Source organism: Aulonocara sp. 'chitande type north' Nkhata Bay, linkage group LG20, assembly GCF_057382095.1.
Source record: "Aulonocara sp. 'chitande type north' Nkhata Bay isolate Kocher_YH1m ecotype deep benthic linkage group LG20, A_spYH_male_GT1.1, whole genome shotgun sequence".
NCBI classification, from domain to species: Eukaryota; Metazoa; Chordata; class Actinopteri; order Cichliformes; family Cichlidae; genus Aulonocara; species Aulonocara sp. 'chitande type north' Nkhata Bay.
The window spans coordinates 29,217,398-29,240,961 of NC_141363.1; the positions used below are offsets into that span (position 1 = coordinate 29,217,398).

General features: G+C 43.4%; 1 pseudogene; it reads left to right on the forward strand.

Annotated features, from left to right (window-relative positions):
• Positions 1–584: 584 nt before the first annotated feature.
• Positions 585–22,509, forward strand: LOC147305876 (uncharacterized; annotated as a pseudogene).
• Positions 22,510–23,564: the final 1,055 nt, after the last annotated feature.

The window sequence follows — 23,564 nt, forward strand, 5'->3', positions numbered from 1 at the left end:
AGATAACCAAATTAACACTGGGTTAAACATCATCAGCAAATGTTAGTGCAAAAAGTGCAAGAAAGAAAAATACCATATCAGAGGTCGGCAGCCTATCTATATCATTCCTGCACTGTAAGAATCAGCAGGCTTTGAGGAACAATCAGGGAAAGTTTCAGGTCTTTTGTGAAAATCCATGTAGTAGATTGGAAATGAAGCAGTTTGTTCTCTTGTCTTGTTTTAAATCACTTTTTTTTCTTTAAGTTTTTTTTTGAGGGGGGGGATGGGGGAAGCAAAGTTTGTGTGTGGATGTTTTGTTGTTTGTTCAGTTTATTTTGACAGTATGAGAAAACAAAGTGATATGAAGAGATTTTCTCTCTCACTCTTTGTACTTACAGTGCAAACAAGATGGAGAGAAGTGTTGTCTATTGCCTGCTTTGTAAAAAGCCCCAACAGTCCATTCGCACACACCTGAGCAGAGTGTGCTTGAAAGACTGCACACCACAGGAATGTGAGGAAGAAGCTTCCAGAGCCATTACTTCACAGAAGCTGTTTTCTACTGAAGGTAGTCTGGAACTTCTCAGAGCTCCAGGAGTACTGCAAGGATGAAGAATCTTGCATTAAACTCTGCACTCACCTTCAAACACGTGGCTTTATCATCACTGACAGTCCCCAAGCGTGCCCGACAGTCGTGCCAACAGCGAGGTATGTTGACCTTATTGCCACTTCCACATATTGGATGACACATACACACTTTCAATGATGTCTTACCTCTGTCACATTTGCAATAGGTCTGATAAGAAGGAAATTCTTGCCGTGACCAAGAAGGACATTGAATATTTCCACGCAAGGCTTTCAGGCGGTGATTGTATCCCCACATTTGCAATGACTACCTTCAGACAGTACCGCAAGGCCATCCTGATCCTACAACATGGACTGACAGCAAATGCTGTTCAAGAACTTTGTAAGTGCACCGCCAACAATAAAAGTGCACGATAAGTGAAATGACAGTTGATGCAAGTCTGTATTTCTTTAAGCCCCCCCCCCCCCCACACAGGTAGAGGAATTGATTTTATGAGATATTTAGCATTGATTCCTTTTTTCTCTGGAGTTGTTGGACTGCTATTTTAAGAACATCCGTGCAGTGTCCTTGCAAAATCAAATTGCTGGCAGCGATGACAGGGGCAAGTTCTTGCTAGGAGAATGTGGGGTCCCACTGTCCAACCCAGTATTAGATGTACAACGCCTGAGAGCGAGGCGAGTGCTTGACTAGAGATGGCACGATACCACTTTTTTATGTCCGATACCGATACCGATATCATAAATTTGGATATCTGCCGATACCGATATGAATCCGATATAGTGTTTTTTAATCAACAAAACTGTTTTTTAAATATCTTGCTGCATTTTGTATAAGTTCATACTCCAGTTTAAAACAACAACTACACTAAAGCTATTCTGTTATACCCCTATGCAAAAAAAAATATTTCATAGTTCAGCAATACTGATCAATCTAATAAACTTAAACCTACACCATCCTCCCTATTCTGGTATTTTAAAGAGTACTTAGCATAAATATTAAGCAACCTAACTAATAGGGTTCCAACTCCCAGCAACAACAAAAATAAAAAAATAAAAAATAGGGAACCACCCCTCACACTCCACCTCATGATGCTTAATCGACGTAATCAACCTTAATTTGATGAAGTGTGAAAAAAAATGCACAGAAATCAATTATTTTTCAAGAAATATTAAATAGATTCAACATCTTTCTTCAACAAAATTGCAGACTGCACAGATGGTACCTTCCCAAAGGAAAAAGTACTATAGTTTACTAGGGTGTATATATATTAGACTTAATAGTTACTATATACAGTAATTGACTTCTATTCATTTTACATCAAATTAAAACTTTGGGTGTCAGATAATTATTTATTAAAAGCTAGACATTTTAAATGAGAATAAGAAAGAAAAGTATGTCTTTGTGCCCCCTTTTCCCTGTTAATGCCCTATCGGCCCCCCTGGCTAAACTTTGCTAGATCCGCCCCTGCACAGTTACAGCCATCAGCTGCGTAGAAAAAGATCCTGGTGTAGAAAGTAATATTAAATAAATTCTAACAACAGCTGATCAAGCTTAAACGTGCTGCTGTTGTTGTTCAGCCGCTGGTTTCCTCTTTCTGGTGCAAAGTGGGCCAAAAGCAAACAAGAGAGATGGACTCGCGACAGAAAAGCCGATCAGCTGATCGTTAAGCAGTTTCATGATTGAAGTAGCAGCAGGAGAGGCAGTCGCTTGTTAAGCTTAACGCAGGAATGCTTTACAAACATTCAGAGATGGACTTACACACTTGCTTTACTTCTCTCGGGATAACTTTGTTTGAGATGAAATGCCGGGTTGCTAGCGAAGCTCCAAATGCTATCCAGACCACCGACAGGTCCTACATGCCACAGCCGCTCTATCACGTGATGCATACTGCTCCGACGTGCTAACGTTCTGAGGTGAGTTACGGCGTGTTGCAAGTTTTGTGAGGTGCTTTCGTGATATTTAATGGATCGGATTACATTTTTTAATTTTTCTCCGATATTCGATCCAGTAATTTAGGTCAGTATCGGACCGATACCGATACGTAATATCGGATCGGTCCATCTCTATGCTTGACATAACTGGATCAAAAGCATATTAAGAAAGATTGTTTCTTTGATCTGACAGAGAAACCCTAACCCTGTACTCATAACAGTCAACCACATATGTTGCTGTATGTCAGAGATGTGGATAGAGGAGGAGACGGTAAGTGACGGAAGTGACGAGTAAGGTAAGCGACCCATGTTGTAGGTGACGTCAGACGCCGGAGATTTGGTGGAAAAAAAGCGAATGGTAGCATAGAGTTTAACAAAGTTTTTTTCAAGCTTCAGTATTACCAAATATACTAATCAATTGTCATTTAACTAACAACATCTGTCCTATCATCTCTAACACCCTGGAGGACAACAGGGAGAGTTTAGACGCTCTCCAAGATTACATCGACCGCTGTTTTCAAGATTTAGTAATGAAGAAGGCCCAGAGTGCATCTTCCCCGGCCAAAATTGAGACGCCGTCATCGAAGAGATGTCGCCTGGCAGACTTCCCCGGTACAACATCGCCTGCCGGCAAAGACATCGCAGACATCCTGGAGTCAATCGACAAGCGATTGTCCACTTTCGATGTGAGGCTGTCCCTGGTGGAGATTTTACACCGGGAATTTAAATCTCAGAGAATCCCTGGAATTCAGACAGCAGCAGGTGGAAACGCTTGCCGCTGAAAATGCCACACTACGGGAGTCGGTCAAATCTCTCACCGATAACGTGATCCAGCTAAACATTGAAAATAAAAAAATAAAAGAGTCCGTTATCGATCTACAAGCCCGTAGCATGAGAGATAATCTTGTGTTTTCTGGTATTCCAGAATCTGCCGGAGAGGACGCAGAGGCAACGGTGAAAAGCTTCATTAAAATCCACCTGAAGCTGCCAGAGGACACCGTAAAGAACATCGACTTCGATATAGTGCATCGCTTGGGGGGCGTGCGGTCGCGGACCGGGAGACCACGGCCTATTATGGGCAAATTCGGTCAATTCAAACAGAAGGAACAGGTGAAGAGTCGCGGCAGAGAGCTGAAAGGAACGGACTTCAGCGTGAACGACCAGTTCCCCAAAGAGATCCTGGAACGACGCATGGTCCTGTTCCCAGTTCGACGTAGCTTCATCCAGAAAGGCTCCCGTGCTGTCATCGCCGTGGACCGGCTCTACGTGGACTGACAGCTCTACTGCGACCCCGGCACCACACCATGGTTATATTGACTGCACTCCAGATAAGAACCCGCTACACTCTTTTCTTATTCATTCACACTTTCTCCTTTAACATGGGTTTAACCTAGTAATATCAATATGATGTCATAGCAGATATAACACCGTCACCCTCCGTCATTACTTTAATTGGAATGTTTCCGTTTCGTTTCTTTTTTTGTTGTTGTGGCTCACAGTTCATGTGGTTTCTTTCTTTCTCTTGTCTTTCACTGCTGTGATCACCTACTTCCCCACTCACCTACAAACAACACCCTCTATTTCTCCATATTTTCACACCACGATCACGCAAACACATCCGCTCAACGGCAGCACATTCACAACAGCCTCACAGCACGCACAGACTTGCAGGACACATAAGCAAGCCACGCTTGTTCATATTAGTGAATATTTACACACATAGTCAGACTTATGGAGCCTCTCACCACACTTTTTTTCCTCTTTCTATTTACAAACAAGGGATGTTTCCACATTCTCTCCACCTGTCTAAACGAAACACCCATCGTACATCATTAGACATACACGCACAATTATGGGCATGCTGAGGTTTGTCACATGGAATGTAAATGGAGCTGGCTCCAGAGGAAAGAGGTTAAAGATATTTAACCAGCTTAAAAAAAAAACTACAGGCAGATGTTGTTTTATTACAAGGAACTCACAGACCTGTCACAGGTTTAAACGAACTTAAAACACCTGAGTTTCCTAACGTGTTTGCAGCCTGTTATAATTCTAGACAAAGGGGAGTAGCAATTTTAATACATAAAAATGTTAATTTTACAGTACTCGATACAGTTATAGATCCAGAGGGTAGATTTCTAATTATTAAACTATCAATATTGAACAAAAAACTATGTATTGTAAGTATATATGGTCCAAATGTTGATGAACCCTCATTCTTCCACGGATTTTTTAGTGCACTCTCTGAACACCTCGATTGCACACTCATTCTTGGCGGCGACCTCAACCTTGGACTAAATGAAGAAATGGATAGGCTCAACACAACAGGAACTCAGCGCAATTGGCAGTCCACTAATATAATCAAACAGTATATGAGCGACTTTGGCCTTCGCGATGCATGGCGCTCCCTTCACCCCAACAGTAAGGAATATACTTTTTTCTCACATGTTCATCACTCCTACTCTCGTCTGGATTATTTTTTGGTCAGCAGCTCACTGCTGAGTGACATTTCAGACACTGAGATTCATCCTATAGCTGTCAGCGATCATGCTCCTGCATCTTTAACACTAATGCACAAGAATAATACTACGCCAAGTAAAAACTGGAGATTTAATACATCACTGCTTAAAGATGAAGACTTTATTAAATATTTTAAAAAGGAATGGACTTCATATTTAGACTTTAATGACACTCCCGGAATATCTGCTTCTGTTCTATGGGAAGCAGGGAAAGCTGTGATGAGAGGTAAAATAATTTCTTTCTCATCACACAAAAAGAAAGAAGAAAACAAAAATATTCAGGAATTAGAAAAAACTATCAAATCACTAGAAGAAGCCTACGCGTGCGACCAAGATCAGGAAACATTGAACAAAATACGCAAGACAAAACTAGAATTAAATGAAATTATTAATAAAAAAAAAAACCAATTCCTTATACAAAGACTTCACTTGCAGAATTTTGAACACAGTAACAAATCAGGTCGATTTCTAGCTAACCAGTTAAAAATAAAGAAAGAAAAAACAACTATATGTGCTGCTAAAGATTTATCGGGGAACACAATATATGACCCTGGAAGAATAAACAACATTTTTAGGGATTTCTATGAAACTTTATATTCACCACAAATAAACCCATCTAAAAATGAAATTGATCTGTTTCTTGACAACGTAACTCTTCCAAAATTACTAGACAGTCAAGCAATGGCACTGGATTCGCCACTGACGCCAGGTGAACTCCAGGAAGCCCTGATAAGTATGCCCAATAATGAGGCTCCAGGTCCAGACGGCTTCCCTGCAGAATTCTACAAAGAATTCTGGATAATTTTGGCACCAGTATTCCACAGCATGTTGCAGGAAATCGAGAAAAAGGGCAGACTACCACCAAATATGAATTCTGCCAACATTAGTCTCCTGCTAAAACCAGGCAAAGACCCTTTTTTTCCCTCAAGCTATCGTCCAATTTTTCTTTTAAATGTAGACCTTAAAATAATCTGCAAAGCTCTCTCAAAGAGATTAGAGAAAATAACCCCCCTCTTAATTCATCCTGACCAAACTGGTTTCATAAAAGGTCGGCACTCCTCAACAAACACTCGTAGATTACTTAATTTAATAGACTACTCATACAATAAAAACATCGAAACCATAATATTATCTCTAGATGCAGAAAAAGCATTTGACAGAGTTAACTGGAAATTTTTATTCGCAACTTTACACAAATTTGGTTTTGGAAACTTTCATAAACTGGATAATAATATTATACAATTCCCCAACAGCTCGTATCAGAACAAATGACCAGACATCCTCCAGCTTCTGTCTCCTGAGGGGCACCAGACAGGGATGCCCACTCTCCCCTTCACTTTTTGCAATTTTTATCGAACCTCTAGCAGCAGCATTTAGACAGGTTACAACAATTAAGGGCATAAAATGTAAGAACATAGAACATAAAATCAGTCTATATGCGGATGATGTGTTGCTTTTTCTGCAAAACACACAAACCAACCTCTGAGGTAATTACTCTAATAAACTGGTTTTCAAGAGTTTCAGATTATTCAATTAACTGGCCAAAATCTACAGTTCTTCCCATTAACTGCTCCTTCCATTATTCTTCCTCTGCCCCACTACAATCTGGAAATATTAAATATTTAGGTATTAATGTTTCTCCTAAGCTTTCAGACTTAACTAAATTAAACCACATCCCACTTCTAAAGAAAGTAGAAGGCGATCTGACTAGATGGAAATCTTTACCCATATCACTCATGGGAAGGGTCGCCACTATAAAAATGATGATCTTGCCAAAAATAAATTACTTATTTTTGATGATCCCTAACAAACCATCACAAGATTGGAAATATATGAATCCAGAGATCTGAATCAAATTCCTTTGGAAAGATAAACCCTCGCTTATCAGCTTAAAAATGCTACAAAGAACCAAGGATAGAGGAGGATTAGATCTGCCTAATTTTCACCAATACTTCTTAGCCAACAGGCTTCAGTTCATCTCAGAATGGTTAAAACATACCTTCTTAGATGAGCCCTGGCTAGATGTTGAACAGGCACTATGCAAGGATCTAGAGATTTCAGACCTACCATTTATTAGCTCAAACATCAAAAGACATGAATGCTTTAAAAGTATCAACATCAGCTTCTCTCTGACAGCATGGTGGGAGTTTCTAAAAATAACAGTCTTCATTAATCCCAAACGTACACCTATCTGGAATAACCCTGACATATTACAAAACAATAATATGATTAATTTCCCAGAATGGAGTTGTAAAGGAATTAAATACTTAGAACATATATTAGAGGGAACAGAATTTATTCCATTTGACAGACTAGTTGCACAATATGGGATCAACAAGAAAAGATTTTTAGAATATCAACAAATTAAATCCATAGTAAAAAAGAAATTTAACCTCAGTCAAGTTGAATTACAAACACCACCAAGTGCGGCACATTTCCTTACTCTTAAATCCCCCAAATTATTATCTAAAATATACAGAACACTTTCTAAATTAGATGAATCAATATCCCTTCCTATTGCAAAGTGGGAAGTAGATTTATCAGTCAACCTAGACCAAAACTTCTGGTCTCAGGTATGCTTAAAAACCTTTAAATTGATTAAAAATCCCAGTCTGCAATTAATACAATACAAAATACTACATAGAGTGCACTATACAGGTCATCGGATGTTCAAGATGGGCTTTACATCTTCCAACAACTGCTCACACTGTCAAGGCAATACACCAGACAATTACATTCACGCTCTTTGGTTCTGTTCACCAGTGCAGAAGTTTTGGCACGAGATATGTGAAGACTTATCAAAGTGTCTGAAATGTAAAATTCCAACCTCCCCTTTAGTATGCTTGTTGGGAAAACTGGATGAGGTCACTACAGAAACTAATACAGTCCACATGGTTTTTACTGCCCTATGCATCGCCAAGAAAACTGTCCTCATGAACTGGAAAAATAAAAATAATCTTAATTCTAGCCAATATAGAAACCTTCTAATAGATCACATTAGTCTCGATATAGCCTCTGCCACCACATTAGATCAATCCCTCTGGGCTCCTTTGATCGGCTCCATCACCTAGCGGGGGTAAGGGGTCGTGGTTTGGTCCCGCCTTAGCTACTGTGGTTGATATGGAGTTGGGACGGGCTTAGGGCGCCTGGAGGACCCCTAGAGACGTTATCCCTGGAGGGCTTAACCCGGGGGTTGTGTTCATAACCTGGTTAGTGTCTCTGGTCACTCTTAGAGGTTGTTCTCCTCGTGGCTGCGTGCAGCGGGGCTGGAGGATGGTCTGTACCGGTGGACGTAGGTTACTGGCCTGGTGGCCTGGCTGCCCCTGAGTGGATCCGGGGCAGGCGTGGGGGTTTGGGGTTCAGGGGTGCTTCGCCTCCGTGCTGGGGCTCTGGCTGGGCCTTGGGGGCTTGGATCCTCGTCGGTGTGTCACCGAGGTTGTGAGCGGGTGGGTGCACGGGGGCTCAGCCCTGGCGCAGGGGGCCTCTTGTGCATCGGCCTAACTGGGGGGCTCTTCAACCGGCGGGGAGGTTGTTCCATCCTTGCAGGAGTCCACTCTGCAGGTGGGGGAGAGACATAAGAGAGGTGGAGAATAAACTTAACCTGGGTGTCTGTTGTCTTGTGTAGTCTGGGAGACGATTGAATGTTGGGGTGGGTACAGTTTCCTCTGCGTGTCACAAGGGTGCAGGGGAGACATCCCCCCCTCTGTCCCCTTCTGGCCACCTGTACCTCAATTTTATCTCACAACTTAGACATCCACATTACTTACACTCTCATAACACAAAAAGGGGCCTGTTTTGAGTAAAGTCAGTCGTGGCTCTCAAACTGACAAGCCTGCCAGGCCTACTAAAAGGCTAAACCTGGAGCACAGTTGCTCAGTAGCACCCCGTAATCAGTGTACGAGGCCAACTAACCCTGAGCTGCCGCTGGTTGACCCTTTCTCCGGTTCATGTTTAAAACCATCATTCAGACCTGCACCCCTTGCTAACAGTCATGTCTGTGTTTCAGTGAAGCTTGCTAGCTGCCTGCTGGGTTCTCCACACGTGATGGTTCGAAGCCCTGGCTATCCCATGGGACACTGTTTCGAGGGTCTGGGGCCACTCTCTGGCAATGTTGTGAACCCACTGAGATGGGATTGGCAGTTTCCGCAGGAAATGCCTAACCGTTGTTATGGGGTTTGGTAGGTGGAAAGCCTGCAATATTCGTCATGAAACGGTTATGGACTCATTTTTGGTTATGGTAAATTGACAAACCATGGGTTTGCGTTTATGGGAGGGGGTGTTACGGCCCTAGCAGGGCCTCTCTCTCTCTCTCTCTCTCTCTCTCCTGAGGGTGCCTGTGTGGGCGTGTCCCACTACCTCCTGCCTGAGGTGCCACCTTTCCCTCCTGTACAGCTGACTCCCATCAGCAATTAAGGGTATTTAAGCCCAGAGCAGGGTGAGCTCTGGGCCAGAGTGCCATTTTGTGTGGGTACAGCTAGTGAGCTGAGTGTTTGCGGTAGTTTCCAGCTAGTGAGCTGTGTAGTGTGTTGTCCAGCTAGTGAGCTGTGTAGTGTGTTGTCCAGCTAGTGAGCTGTGTAGTGTGTTGTCCAGCTAGTGAGCTGTGTAGTGTGTTGTCCAGCTAGTGAGCTGTGCTTTCCTTTTGACTTTTTGCTTTATTTGACCAACGCCTGTGTTTTGTTGGTGTTTTATGGTGATAACGGCTTGTCCGTTTCTTTTAATTGACTTACTTCAATAAAACTGTTTTATTTAAACTGTTTCGCCTCCTTGACTCCTTTTTCTGACCCGGTCACTTTTGTTACTTCCCCCTCACCGCCTAGACCCCCCCCCACGGGAACGTAAAACACACACACACACACACACACACACACACACACACACACACACACATATATAGGGCCTTGAGGGTGGGCACGTTAACGGCGTCCAGTGGACAGTCTGTGTATTCAAACCTACCTCTTGCGCTGGTGCCCACCTCTCAATTTTAAATCCATGTAGACATTGAGGGTTCTCGGGAGGGGCCATGCTAACACCTGCTGCTCTCTGGCAGCAGCACCATGCTCTCCCTTGTTTTAAATGCACTTTAGAACAACACGCAGCAACACTACACACGAGCGGGAGGAGGGAGGTATGGGGTCTTCACACACCCCCGTTCTCTGCTAGCCATCGGGGCGGGGGGGGGCTGGGAGGAGATGTTAGCTGTCCGATTGGCCTCCCTGCTGCTGCGGAGCCTGGGACGGTCTGCTTGCCTCCACCCCGGGGGGGGGGAAGGGTAACGTCTCTTGGGTCTGGGTTCTGTTTCCCCCTCTGGGGGCGAGGGTACCTGGACCCGGGGTATAGAGTATGTTTGGGGAGTGTGATTGTGTGTACATGTCCATTTATGTCAATCCTTACGTTGGGTGAGTGCTGAGTGTTTGTATATGTGTGCATGAGGGTGGGAATGCATGTTTGTGTCTGTGTGTGCCTGTTTGTCTGTGTCTACAGTGGGGCAAAAAAGTATTTAGTCAGCCACCGATTGTGCAAGTTCCCCCACCTAAAATGATGACAGAGGTCAGTAATTTGCACCAGAGGTACACTTCAACTGTGAGAGACAGAATGTGAAAAAAAAAAAAAAATCCATGAATCCACATGGTAGGATTTGTAAAGAATTTATTCGTAAATCAGGGTGGAAAATAAGTATTTGGTCAATAACAAAAATACAACTCAATACTTTGTAACATAACCTTTGTTGGCAATAACAGAGGTCAAATGTTTACTATAGGTCTTTACCAGGTTTGCACACACAGTAGCTGGTATTTTGGCCCATTCCTCCATGCAGATCTTCTCGAGAGCAGTGATGTTTTGGGGCTGTCGCCGAGCAACACGGACTTTCAACTCCCGCCACAGATTTTCTATGGGGTTGAGGTCTGGAGACTGGCTAGGCCACTCCAGGACTTTCAAATGCTTCTTACGGAGCCACTCCTTTGTTGCCCGGGTGGTGTGTTTTGGATCATTGTCATGTTGGAAGACCCAGTCTCGTTTCATCTTCAAAGTTCTCACTGATGGAAGGAGGTTTTGGCTCAAAATCTCACGATACATGGCCCCATTCATTCTGTCCTTAACACGGATCAGTCGTCCTGTCCCCTTGGCAGAAAAACAGCCCCATAGCATGATGTTTCCACCCCCATGCTTCACAGTAGGTATGGTGTTCTTGGGATGCAACTCAGTATTCTTCTTCCTCCAAACACGACGAGTTGAGTTTATACCAAAAAGTTCTACTTTGGTTTCATCTGACCACATGACATTCTCCCAATCCTCTGCTGTATCATCCATGTGCTCTCTGGCAAACTTCAGACGGGCCTGGACATGCACTGGCTTCAGCAGCGGAACACGTCTGGCACTGCGGGATTTGATTCCCTGCCGTTGTAGTGCGTTACTGATGGTGACCTTTGTTACTTTGGTCCCAGCTCTCTGCAGTTCATTCACCAGGTCCCCCCGTGTGGTTCTGGGATCTTTGCTCACCGTTCTCATGATCATTGTGACCCCACGGGATGAGATCTTGCGTGGAGCCCCAGATCGAGGGAGATTATCAGTGGTCTTGTATGTCTTCCATTTTCTGATGATTGCTCCCACAGTTGATTTTTTCACACCAAGCTGCTTGCCTATTGTAGAGTCTCTCTTCCCAGTCTGGTGCAGGTCTACAATACTTTTCCTGGTGTCCTTCGAAAGCTCTTTGGTCTTGGCCATGGCGGAGTTTGGAGTCTGACTGTTTGAGGCTGTGGACAGGTGTCTTTTATACAGATGATGAGTTCAAACAGGTGCCATTCATACAGGTAACGAGTGGGGGACAGAAAAGCTTCTTACAGAAGACGTTACAGGTCTGTGAGAGCCAGAGATTTTCCTTGTTTGAGGTGACCAAATACTTATTTTCCACCCTGATTTATGAATAAATTCTTTACAAATCCTACCATGTGGATTCATGGATATTTTTTTCACATTCTGTCTCTCACAGTTGAAGTGTACCTCTGGTGCAAATTACTGACCTCTGTCATCATTTTAAGTGGGGGAACTTGCACAATCGGTGGCTGACTAAATACTTTTTTGCCCCACTGTATATGTCAGGTCGGGTCTTAGACTCCACCTCTCTGGGAACTCCCAGGCCCTCCAAGGTCTATCTCCCCTCACCACACTCCCTGCCGGTGACTGATGCCCTCAGGGGTCGGTGCATTGGTGGTTCTTGGTGTCCGGGGCTGGGCACTCAGGTAGGTACCAGCTCACTCCCGGTGGCTACTTGGCGGGGCCTGGCGCCTGTTGCTCGGTCAGGCCTCCTCTGGGGTGCGGGGGGCCCTCGGGCATGTGGCTCGGTTCACTCTGGCACAGCTGGCTGCCGGCAGAGCCAGTGGGCACGCCGGTGCAGCCCCCTCTAGCTTCTGCTCGGTGGCTACTGGGTGACGCCTCGTCTGTGGATCCTCAGCCCTTCCCATGAGGGTGGCACGGATGCCCCTCTGGTGGTCCTCCTTGGGCTCTCGCACTCTGAGGCCTCTGGATGTCTGGGGCCTGGATCTCCTCCATGCCTGCTTCATGCCCTGGGGGACTTGCTACATCCTCTTGCAGACCATTACATGTGGAAACCATTTGAATACTAGCGCGCTGATCCACACAGGTATGCACTGCTCGTAGACTTAAATTACACCTTTCTTGGCTGCTACTTCAAAGCACATTGTGCGCTGTCTGTCCTGCGTGCTGCACAACAACATTGAATATTTAGTATTTACTGCTGTTTACACTTAGCTAGATTAATGCGATGGTGTTGTGTTTAGTATGTTGCTTTGGTGTTTTTTTTTTTTTTGCTTGTTTTCTATTCTTCTCTCAACAGGTGATCCAGGAGATTTTTTTTCTCCCCCCCTTTCTCACTGTCCCTCTCCCCTTCTGTTTTTCTTTTCCTTCCTCTTTCTCTCTCCCTTTCCCATCCCTCACTCATGTTTGTCCCGTCTGTAACATCTGAAAATAAAATATAATAAATAATAAAAACAAAGGTCGATCAAATGGACCAATACGGCAATGCCACGATGATCCATTTGGCAAAGTAAATCCATTGGGTATCCCTGTTGGTCTTCAGACAACAATTCTGATGGCCAAAGAACCAAATGGGACAGACAAAAAAAAAAGAAGAAAAAAGCTGTTCGCCCCTTGTATTTTGGCTTTTTCATCTCTCCTGGCTCTAATTCATTTGCATGCATTAAAAACCACAGATACCTGAGCACTGAACCTGAGGATGCCATGGCTGAGTCAGCATCAAGCTCAGTAGGTGGACTACAGACAGACCAGGTACACTTTAAAAAAAAAAAAAGAAAAAAAACAAAAACAACAAAAAAAAAATCACACACTACCACAAGTCAACCTGTGGTACAAGTTTCCACATTTAAAAACTTTTGATGGATTTCCATCCCCCTTCTCTACACCTTTTGTGTAGTGCATCATCTACGCACCTGCCACTCCAAGAATGGGATGCCTTCCTCCAGGCCTTTCCGGTCACCCTGAATGGAGAGCCACCATCCAAACGCCAGTGTGTACAGGCTGGCTTTCCACAGCACAGATGCCACTACAAGAAATGGAGGGATATTCAGCTGAAGAAAAGGGTTGGGCATGTCATGTTAATGGAGCCTCTTCTGTTGCATTGATTTGTTTGTTTTGTGTGTATTTCAGAATGAAAATACTTTAATAATCTCTAAGAAAATTATGTGGGTTACACTTGTGTAGAGACAACAAGTAACAGACTGAACTAATTAAATAATACAATAGATGTAAGTACAACGCACCCAATGTTTCAGTATATTAACGACTAACCAAATTTATGGATGGATGGATTATCTCAGCTGTTTTTCTCAATGAAGTTTGGTCCGTTTAAAGCACAGGTGTCGAACTCCAGGCCTTGAGGGCCGGTGTCCTGCAGGTTTTAGATGTGTCCTTGATCCACCACAGCTGATTTAAATGGCTAAATTACCTCCTCAATATGTCTTGAAGTTCTCCAGAGGCCTGGGAATGAACTGATCACTTGATTCAGGTGTGTTGACCTAGGGTGATATCTAAAACCTGCAGGACACCGGCCCTCGAGGCCTGGAGTTCGACACCCCTGGTTTAAAGGATCCTGCCATGCGATTGCATTTGTCCCTAACCACCAGAAACCCTCACGTTAACTGAGTGTGTTTTTCAAAAAAAAAGTTAGCGTTCATCCTCTAGCTTCAGTGTGTTTATATAGCTCTGTAGCTAGCAACCACGTAGTACATCATTACAGGGTGGGCCATTTATATGGACACACCGTAATAACATGGGAATGGTTGGTGATATTAAAGTCCTGTCTGTGGCACATTAGTATATGTGAAGGGGCAAACTCCTCAAGATGGGTGGTGACCATGGTGGCCTTTAGAAGTCGGCCATCTTGGATACAACTTTTTTTTCCCCCCCAATACGAAGAGGGCCATGTGACACAAACTTATTGGTAATGTCACAAGAAAAACAATGGTGTGCTTGGTTTCAACGTAACTTTATTCTTTCATGAGTTATTTACAAGTTTCTGACCACTTATAAAATGTGTTCAATGTGCTGCCAGTTGTGTTGGATTGTCAATGCAACCCTCTTCTCCCACTCTTCACACACTGATAGCAACACCGCAGGAGAAATGCCAGCACAGGCATCCAGTATCCGTAGTTTCAGGTGCTGCACATCTCGTATCTTCACACCATAGACAATTGCCTTCAGATGACCCCAAAGATAAAAGTCTAAGGGGGTCAGATCGGGAGACCTTGGGGGCCATTCAACTGGCCCACGACGACCAATCCACTTTCCAGGAAACTGTTCATCTAGGTATGCTCGGACCTGGCACCCATAATGTGGTGGTGCACCATCTTGCTGGAAAAACTCAGGGAACGTGCCAGCTTCAGTGTATAAAGAGGGAAACACATCATCATGTAGCAATTTCAAATATCCAGTGGCCTTGAGGTTTCCATTGATGAAGAATGGACCCACTATCGTTGTACCCCATATACCACACCAAACCATCACTTTTGTTGTTTCAGTCTTGGAGGGATCCATCCAAGTTAGTGTCAGAACAATAGCGGTGGATTTGTTTGTTAACTTCACCATTCACATAAAAGTTTGCCTCATCACTGAACAAAATCTTCTGCGTGAACTGAGGGTTCTGTTCCAATTTTTGTTTTGCCCATTCTGCAAATTCTGTGTGTGCTGATCTGGGTCATCCTCGTTGAGATGCTGCAGTAGCTGGAGTTTGTAAGGGTGCCATTTGAGAGTAGCGAATATCCACCGAAGGGATGTTCGACTAATGCCACTCTCCAGTGACTTGCGGCGAGTGCTACGCTGTGGGCTCTTGCTGAATGAAGCTAGGACAGCCACTGATGTTTCTTCATTAGTGACAGTTTTCTTGCATCCACGTTTTGGCAAATCCAACACTGAACCAGTTTCACGAAACTTAGCAAGCAGTTTGCTGACTGTAGCATGGGAGATGGGTGGTCTCATTGAAATCTGCTGCAATGACCCGGTTACTGCCTTCACCAGATATCAACACAATTTCGATCCGCTCCTCACGTGTTAACCTCTTCGACACACCATTGTTTTTCTTGTGACATTACCAATAAGTTTGATGTGTCACATGGCCCTCTTCCTATTGAAAAAACAAAAGTTGTATCCAAGATGGCAGACTTCTAAATGGCCACCATGGTCACCACCCATCTTGAGGAGTTTGCCTGCTCACATATACTAATGTGCCACAAACAGGACTTTAATATCACCAACCATTCCCATTTTATTACGGTGTATCCATATAAATGGCCCACCCTGTATACTAGCTAACCTGACTTCAATAACCTTACAAACGTCATTGCTGTTTAGTTTCCCGTCTTCCTTTATGCCAGAAGTGATAGCAGGACAGTATGTTTTTAACTTTTCAGAAATCCCTCAATCATTACATGATATATTATTTCATCTTAGAATTTTTTGGGAGACTTCACGCATACCACTAGGTGGATTCCACATAGTGAAACGCATACCACAATTTGAGAACCACTTATCAAATATACACAGAGCTCAATTATAAATATAAGGAATTTTTCAAGGTACAAATATGTGATTTCGGCATTTTCTGACAATGCATATGGTTGATTTTTCATTTTTAAGCTGCACTAATCACTTGCATTTTTTCTTTGGACCACTTGAGCAGGTCAGTCAGTTGCCAGAAGAGGTAACCCACCTAAGCCTGCACGAGTACAGATAGCTTTGGACAAGGAGAAATGGCACACCAACAAGCCCACTGTCAATGCCATCTTGCAGGCCTGGATTGCTCCGCAACCCAGTATACAAGACAACGAGTCCCTCACGTCTTCGACTGCAGAGCAGAAGTGGAAGGGCCTGGCTTTGCAAGACTTTGGGGAATGGAAGGGCAAAGGTCAAATGCACACATCATTTAGACTACATGGTCTTTAAATTGCAAGTGAACGTTTCTAAGAGCCCTGTCATGACCGATGGTCTCTTTCAACTTACAGGTGTGATCGCACTTATGCCTTTCTGCAAAGGGGATGTCGTGTGCAATTACCACGGGACATACATCAGTAAGGCAGAAGGGAAACGGAGGCTCCAGTTGGGGTATCCGTTCTTCTTCAGGGCAAGTGTGACCGAGGTATGTGCATAGATACCACTGCATTCCCCTGTGCCTGTCTTCCCGACATTGAAACCTATGGAATGCGAATGAACCATTCCCGGAAAAATCCCAACATCAAGCCCCAGAAGTTTACAATGAACTTCCATACAGGACCTTAGGAGACAATACTTTTCATTGCCCTGAAGGACATCACAGTTGGTGAGGAGCTGTTATGGGACAACGGAGTAACTCACAAATCTTATGGTGTTGAAGGGGAAGACTTGAAGTAGCTGGACAGCTGACTTTGATTTTATCTGTTCTTTTTTTTTTTCCCTCTTTGCTTGGGTTTTTTGATGCAGTGATTTTATTCTTCCCTAAGATGGCAGTAGTTTGTTTAAAACAAATAAAAAGCTGTTTTTACATGGTCTTGCCTGTAATTTAAATGTGGTTTGAGGGTTTTTGTTTTGTTTTTTTAAATTTACGTATTGAAATAAAAAGTGTCATGTTTCCAAATTTCACTCAGTTTTACATTGTATTATATACGTTCACAGTTTCGTGTTTTATTGTGAAGGTCTTGTGTTTCCATGTTCAGGTGTCTTGTTTTGCTTCCCTTGTGGCTCCATTTTAATTTCTCATCTGTGTTCCCCACCTCCTGACGACTTCCTGAAGAGCATGATGATTAACATAGCCAAGGCGATTATGAAACACGTCAGGTTTACAGCTGAAGAATAATAATAATAAATGTGAGATACTAGCTCTACATGAGTGTCTCCTGCAGTCAATATGTAACATACAGAGGAAAGATGAGGTGAGATATCTAGGCATTATCTCTTGTCATTTGAAAGATTAACTATTAACAGAAAATAAGAATATCTCAAGAACAGACTTAGAATTTTCTATTCTACGTCAATTTTAAACAGGTGGCTGCAGATTGTTTGGGAGAATTTGGACAGTCTGTCTGACCTCTGCATTGACTCATACTTGTTTAACAGCCCAGGTCTGTGCTCAGGTGTCGCACTTTGGATAAATAAGAGCCGCTAAGCAGCTTAGCAGTAAATGAAATGCGACGAGAAGTCTGACATGAAAGCTGTTTCTCAGTAGTCAAGTACGCGAGTCCGTACAGAGCAATAGTTTGACAGTGTACTTGATGACATCTCTGTTACAGAGTTTTTACCTCTTAATTTAAATATGAACAGAAATGACAGATAATTTAAAAAAAAGTATCTTAAGCACGTTGAGATCATTCGCTTGCATGTATTATGAAACAGATGGTTTGGCGACAGTGATCCAGGTAAATGCTAGATGGACACCTGATCAGAGGAGAAGGGCTTAAAAGGTGTCTGTATGTTTATGTAATTGTATATATGGAGGACAGATAGCCGCAGTGATATGTTGCTCATCAATGACCAGCAATTAAGGGAGAGCTACGAAATGACAGTTTGCACAAAGATGGCATTACATCCCAAGCCACCACCGTCCCAGTAACAACAGATTACCAGCCTTCTAAAATCTCAGCTGAAAACCATATTCTCCATGGTAAAGCAAAAATAAATACATAAATAAAAAAAAAAAAAACAACAATAATGAAAATGTCATTCTGCTGCATTCAAAAGTTCCTAAAACTATACTGGCTGATCAGTTACTGTACAGTGACATACTGTTTTCTTACTCAAGCACATAAAGGTTGACTAGATTATAAGAGTGAAAGGAGAGCAGTCAAGCTGTTAGCGTGTTATTTGAAATCATAACAAATGCACTTTATAAAATAAATACCTAAAGGTTTTTCAGAAATCATTACATAGGATAACAAAGCCATACTTTTACATATATTGAAAACAAGAGAAGCTTTATATTAAATGTACATAGTATCGGGGTAGGGGAGCTTGAAAGGAGCATGAAGAGTTTTTGATATGCATGTTTCTTTTTTCACTAAGCCAAACATGGCCGTATTTATATTCCCGATTTATTGGTCCTTTCCCAGTGAAGCAATGTTAAATCCTGTTAGCGTTCTTAACATGAAGATGCATAATATTTTTCATGTCTCCCAGGTGAGGCGAGTTCACACCAGGCCTTTGAAAGATATAATAATCCTGTCACACACACTACAATTTATTTCTGCAGAATAATTGTTTATTCTGTTCATTATAGAATCAGCTACTGTTCTACCAGACCTGAGAAACATGTCCCATCCTTTTTGTTCTGATTTGGCATATCTCCAGAACCTCAAGAGCCATCAAAATTGACCGGTCCTTGTTAACTGCTCCTAAATTAGCACAAAAACCATTTTCAACACCAATGCTATATTCAGCCTTCTTTAGCTGTGAACAATATCTCAAAGTAGTGTTTAACATGAATAAATAGAATTAGACAAAAAAAAAAAACTACAGTGAAAATACAAATAGGCACTGAAAATGTATTACAAAATGAACAAATAAAAAATAAGTTGAAGACCAAAGACTAAACTCAACATGAAGGTAGGTGTGTGTTAGGGCTGGGCGATATATTGAGTTTTTTAAAAATATCGATATATTTTCATACAAGATATAAGATGTGACAATATCGTTTATATCGATATAGTCTATGTTACGTTATAATTAAACTTGTGGAGCCGCAGGTTTGCCTCTCTTTCGTCCACTTTTGTCTCTACGCAACGTTACTCGGCCTCGCCTCTCCTTCACTGAACACAACTCTGCCTCCCCCATAGCTTCACCTGCAGGCAATGACAAGATGAAAGCGGAAAATCTCCGTTAGCGAGTTACCGTGCGTGGGGCTGGACGGCGTCAACGTGTTAGCGAGCTAACCGCGCTAACGACATGCAGCCAGGAGGGGCTGCACGGCCTAAAATCCTTTCATTTTCTCAAAAATAGACAGTGCGCTTTATGTATGAATTCTGGTTGTGCTTACTGACCGCGAACCGATTTTATGTGGTACACAGCGCTCAGCAATCTGTCAAAAAATGTTTTAATATGACTTTGCTAAGCTACGGAGCTGCACCGCTTGATGGATTGTCGGAGGATTACGGCTACCGAGGAGGAGCCTCGCGGAGTGATACGTACTGTGTGTGTGTATAAGGACCACAAATGGCACCTGTTCAGAGACGTGGTGCAGCTGTGAAATCTGTCTCTTTGTTATTATGCTCAGCGTCTAGTAGTTTACATTTTGACTGCACAATTGTGAGCTTTTTGTTATGCATAAAAACAACATTGTTTTCTTTTATTTATGGACCATGATTATTTAATAAATGCTGATAATTTATTTTTGAGTAATTTCTTCATGTACATCTACGCTGTATGTAAATAAAAGTGCCCGTGTGACATCTGGGACACAGTGTGACTAAGAACTCTTTTTGTTCTTAACTTATGGCTTTAAAAAATAAAAATAAAAAATCGAGATATATATCTTATATCGCCATCCAGCTAAAAAATATCGAGAGATATGAATTTTGGGTCACATCGCCCAGCCCTAGTGTGTGTGTGTGTGTGTGTGTGTGTGTGTGTGTGTGTGTGTGTGTGTGTGTTCGTGTGTGTGTGTGTTCGTGTGTGTGTGTGTTCGTTCATGCACATGAGTGACATGTGACACTCAGGTGACAGTGGGCCTTGCAAACATAGGCATCAAATTTTCAGCATCTAAGGCTTCTTTTGTTGTCTCTAGGGGCACAGAGGATAGGGACATAAGAATGGGAAAGACGTGTACCTGCGTTTGTTCATTCAATGGGCTATTCAGTGGCTTATTCAGTGAGTGTCGTTCAGTAGCCCATTCACTGAACGACCCATTCAGTGGGATACCATTCATTTCCTTTGGCGATAACAGACAAAGGAGTGAAGATTTTGCAGAGGGACACCGGCCTGGCAAGTCTTCCCTTCTAGAAGAATGCATGCTTAAATAAAGATGAATAAAGTTTTTGTGAAAATGGCTACTGGGTCCGGTGCATCTCTGGAGGCCTGAGGAATTTATTAAAAAAAAAAAAAAAAAAAACCCGGGGTAAAACTGATTTCCCAACGCATCTTAACAAAATTTGTTGAGTTGGTGAAAGACCTTCCACTGGAAGACCTGACCCACACTGCAGAAGACCATCATTCAAAACAAGGGGAGCATGAACGTATTGTCGCAGGATCAAGCGTTCGCGCTCTCCAAACTTGAAGCGAAGAGGATGTTTTGGAGCATCCAACATTGGAAGTCCGGTTCTTCGTCTACAAATTTGGACACAAGACAAAGGAACCCTTCAATAGCTGACCCTGACGACATTGTGTGACGTTCTCTCCACGTGGCCTGCAACCTGATACCACTGGACCCTCACACCACACTTTTCTGGTCAAGAGCAGGACTGGAAAGGATGCCCTTCACGTGCATGTCCATTCACGAGTGTGTTAACGTGCAGACAGAACTCGACCAGCACCCACCGGATATCTTGCCAGCTTTGGCAGCAATTGCCACTAGGCCTTATGTCACCTTCTGGCAATTTTATGTGGACAGCCCACACACGCATTATATGTCCACATTCCGGCACCCGATTACTGGCTTGATTGTCACTGATGGCCTCAGTCACCCGAATTATGTTCAGGCGGTGGCCACCAGAGCTGAGGACTACAATGTCCACATGATGGACTTGGCCAGGAAGGATGCAGGTAATTATAACCTGAGAATAGAGATAGTGGAGGGGATAGAAGGGGACACATAGTTGAGGCACGCCTATTCTTCAACATGAGGACATTGCAGAAGTGCCTGACGGACTTCCCCCCTCATTGTCCCCTTTAAACGGGAACAGGAACAGCCAAGCGTGAATGAGATACTGTCTCGCTGTCTAAAGCATATGGCTGACCAGCTCCGGCAACTCTGGGAAAAGCACACAGGCAAAGGCGGCTTTCTCCCAGTGTGGAAGGCATTCCAACTGGAGCTTGCGCTGGAGGAGGCATTATACAGGCACCCCTTGTCCAACATGGACAGACAGTACTCGGCATCACTGGGGACTAGCTCGCTGCACGAGTTCAGTGCAACCAACATGAGGGGCTTCATGGGCCTGGGTGCAGCAACTGGTGCAGCTATTGACGACTGCCCACCTCCTCTGGCACACTGGGCAAGGGATAAGATGAAAAGAATCGAGAGGCTATTTGCTCTCACATTGAGTCTCGAGTGCGAGCCTTCCATGCTGGGACCTGAACTTGTAAAGCTTCTGCTGAAAGACCTCTTCAGGAGGAACAACAGCATCTTCATGTCAGAGCTGCAAGGGGAAAAATGCCCAGAGAATCTCAAAGGGACACATTAATCTGGCTGTACTGACGGAGAACCTGTCCACCAGAGACTCCTTCCTGACCCCATTCACCTTTGCCCAGGCAAGGAAGCTTGTTGAAGGTGAAGGCAAGAATGTACAAGAATGCCTGAGAGCAGGATTCCTCGAGCTGAAGATCAGGTGGTTCCCGGACATTAAGTACCGTGACATAAAGGGAACAAGGAGGGCTTCTTGGAACTTGATGGATTATGTAAAGATACATAATGACAACAGGGAGCCTTCCATCAAGTCCCAGGCCATTGCCATAGTGGGGGATGTGGCCATGGAGCGCCATGGACTGTGCTACGCCAGGACCCTTGAAAGGTACAGAGAGCATAGAATGCCATGGCTGCCCCAAGTGATCAAGAGGATTCCGAGGAAGACTGAAAAGCACACGCGGAACAAGGTCTTAGTGCTGGTCAGCTCAGTGGGACTTATGAATAAGGATTTTGTGTCCTATGAGAAACTGAAGGACCTACTCCTGAAGCTGAAGATGACACAGGCAGAGCTCCAAAAGTACAGGATCCTTTCGACATCAGTTTGTGAAAAAGTTTTCGGCTTCACTCTCTAAGCTCCACTATGAGATCCTTCGAATGGGGAAGATCTGAAAACTGCTGTTCACAAACGCTGTCCATCTAATCAGACTGAGCTGGAGCCGTTTTACAAAGAAGAATGGGCAAGGATTTCAGTCTCTAGATGTGCAAAGATGTGGCAGCTGTAATTGCAGCAAAAGGTGGTTGTACAAAGTATTGACTCAGGGGGCTAAATAATTATGCACACCCCACTTTTCAGTTATTTATTTGTAAAAAATGTTTGGAATCATGTATGATTTTCGTTCCACTTCTCACATGTACACCACTTGGAATTCCACGTAAAAGAAGAATACAAATAAAATTGATTCATGTTTGTGGCTGTAATGTGACAAAATGTGGAAAAGTTCAAGGGGGCCGAATACTTTTGCAAGCCACTGTAGATACTGCCCTCAGTCCTGAGACCAGATCCCAACCTGCACCAGGTTAAAGAGTCAATAAGGCTTAAAAAGTCCTTATGTATACATATAGGGCCTCAGGGCTGGGCACACTGAACGGCGCCTGTTCATTACTCTTATTACTATTCCTCTTTTACTCCTTACATTTTTAAACAAATATCTGAACTTTGTACTCCTCACATTTTCAGAACAGGCTTGTTACTTCAGGTTTAGCTCATTTGGCTCGAGTTGTCATTTCATGTCACTGCGAGCCTCCAAACCAATCTGAGCCTAAACAGAAATCCTGTTCATTCATTAATCACCAGGAGATCGAGCATGAAAAGAGATGTGTGCCAAAGTCAGGGATTAAAGTGGGACAGTGTTGTTTTTTTTAATTCTTTTTTTCCCCACAACATCTGAAGGACTGCAGGTGTTAAGTTCAGTGCGCCTCTGTCAGTGCGCCCCAGGGCAGCTGTGGCTACAATGTAGCTTGCCATCGCCAGTGTGTGAATGTGTGTGTGAATGGGTGAATGACTGAATGTAGTGTAAAGCGCTTTGGGGTCCTATGGACTAGAAAAGCGCTATACAAATGCAGGCCATTTACCATTTAAGTTGTGTTTGTGGTACTTCAGCATCCAACCAGCCCTACAGAAGGAGGGAGTGCCAGGTAGTTTTTAATACAGCGTTTCTATCAGC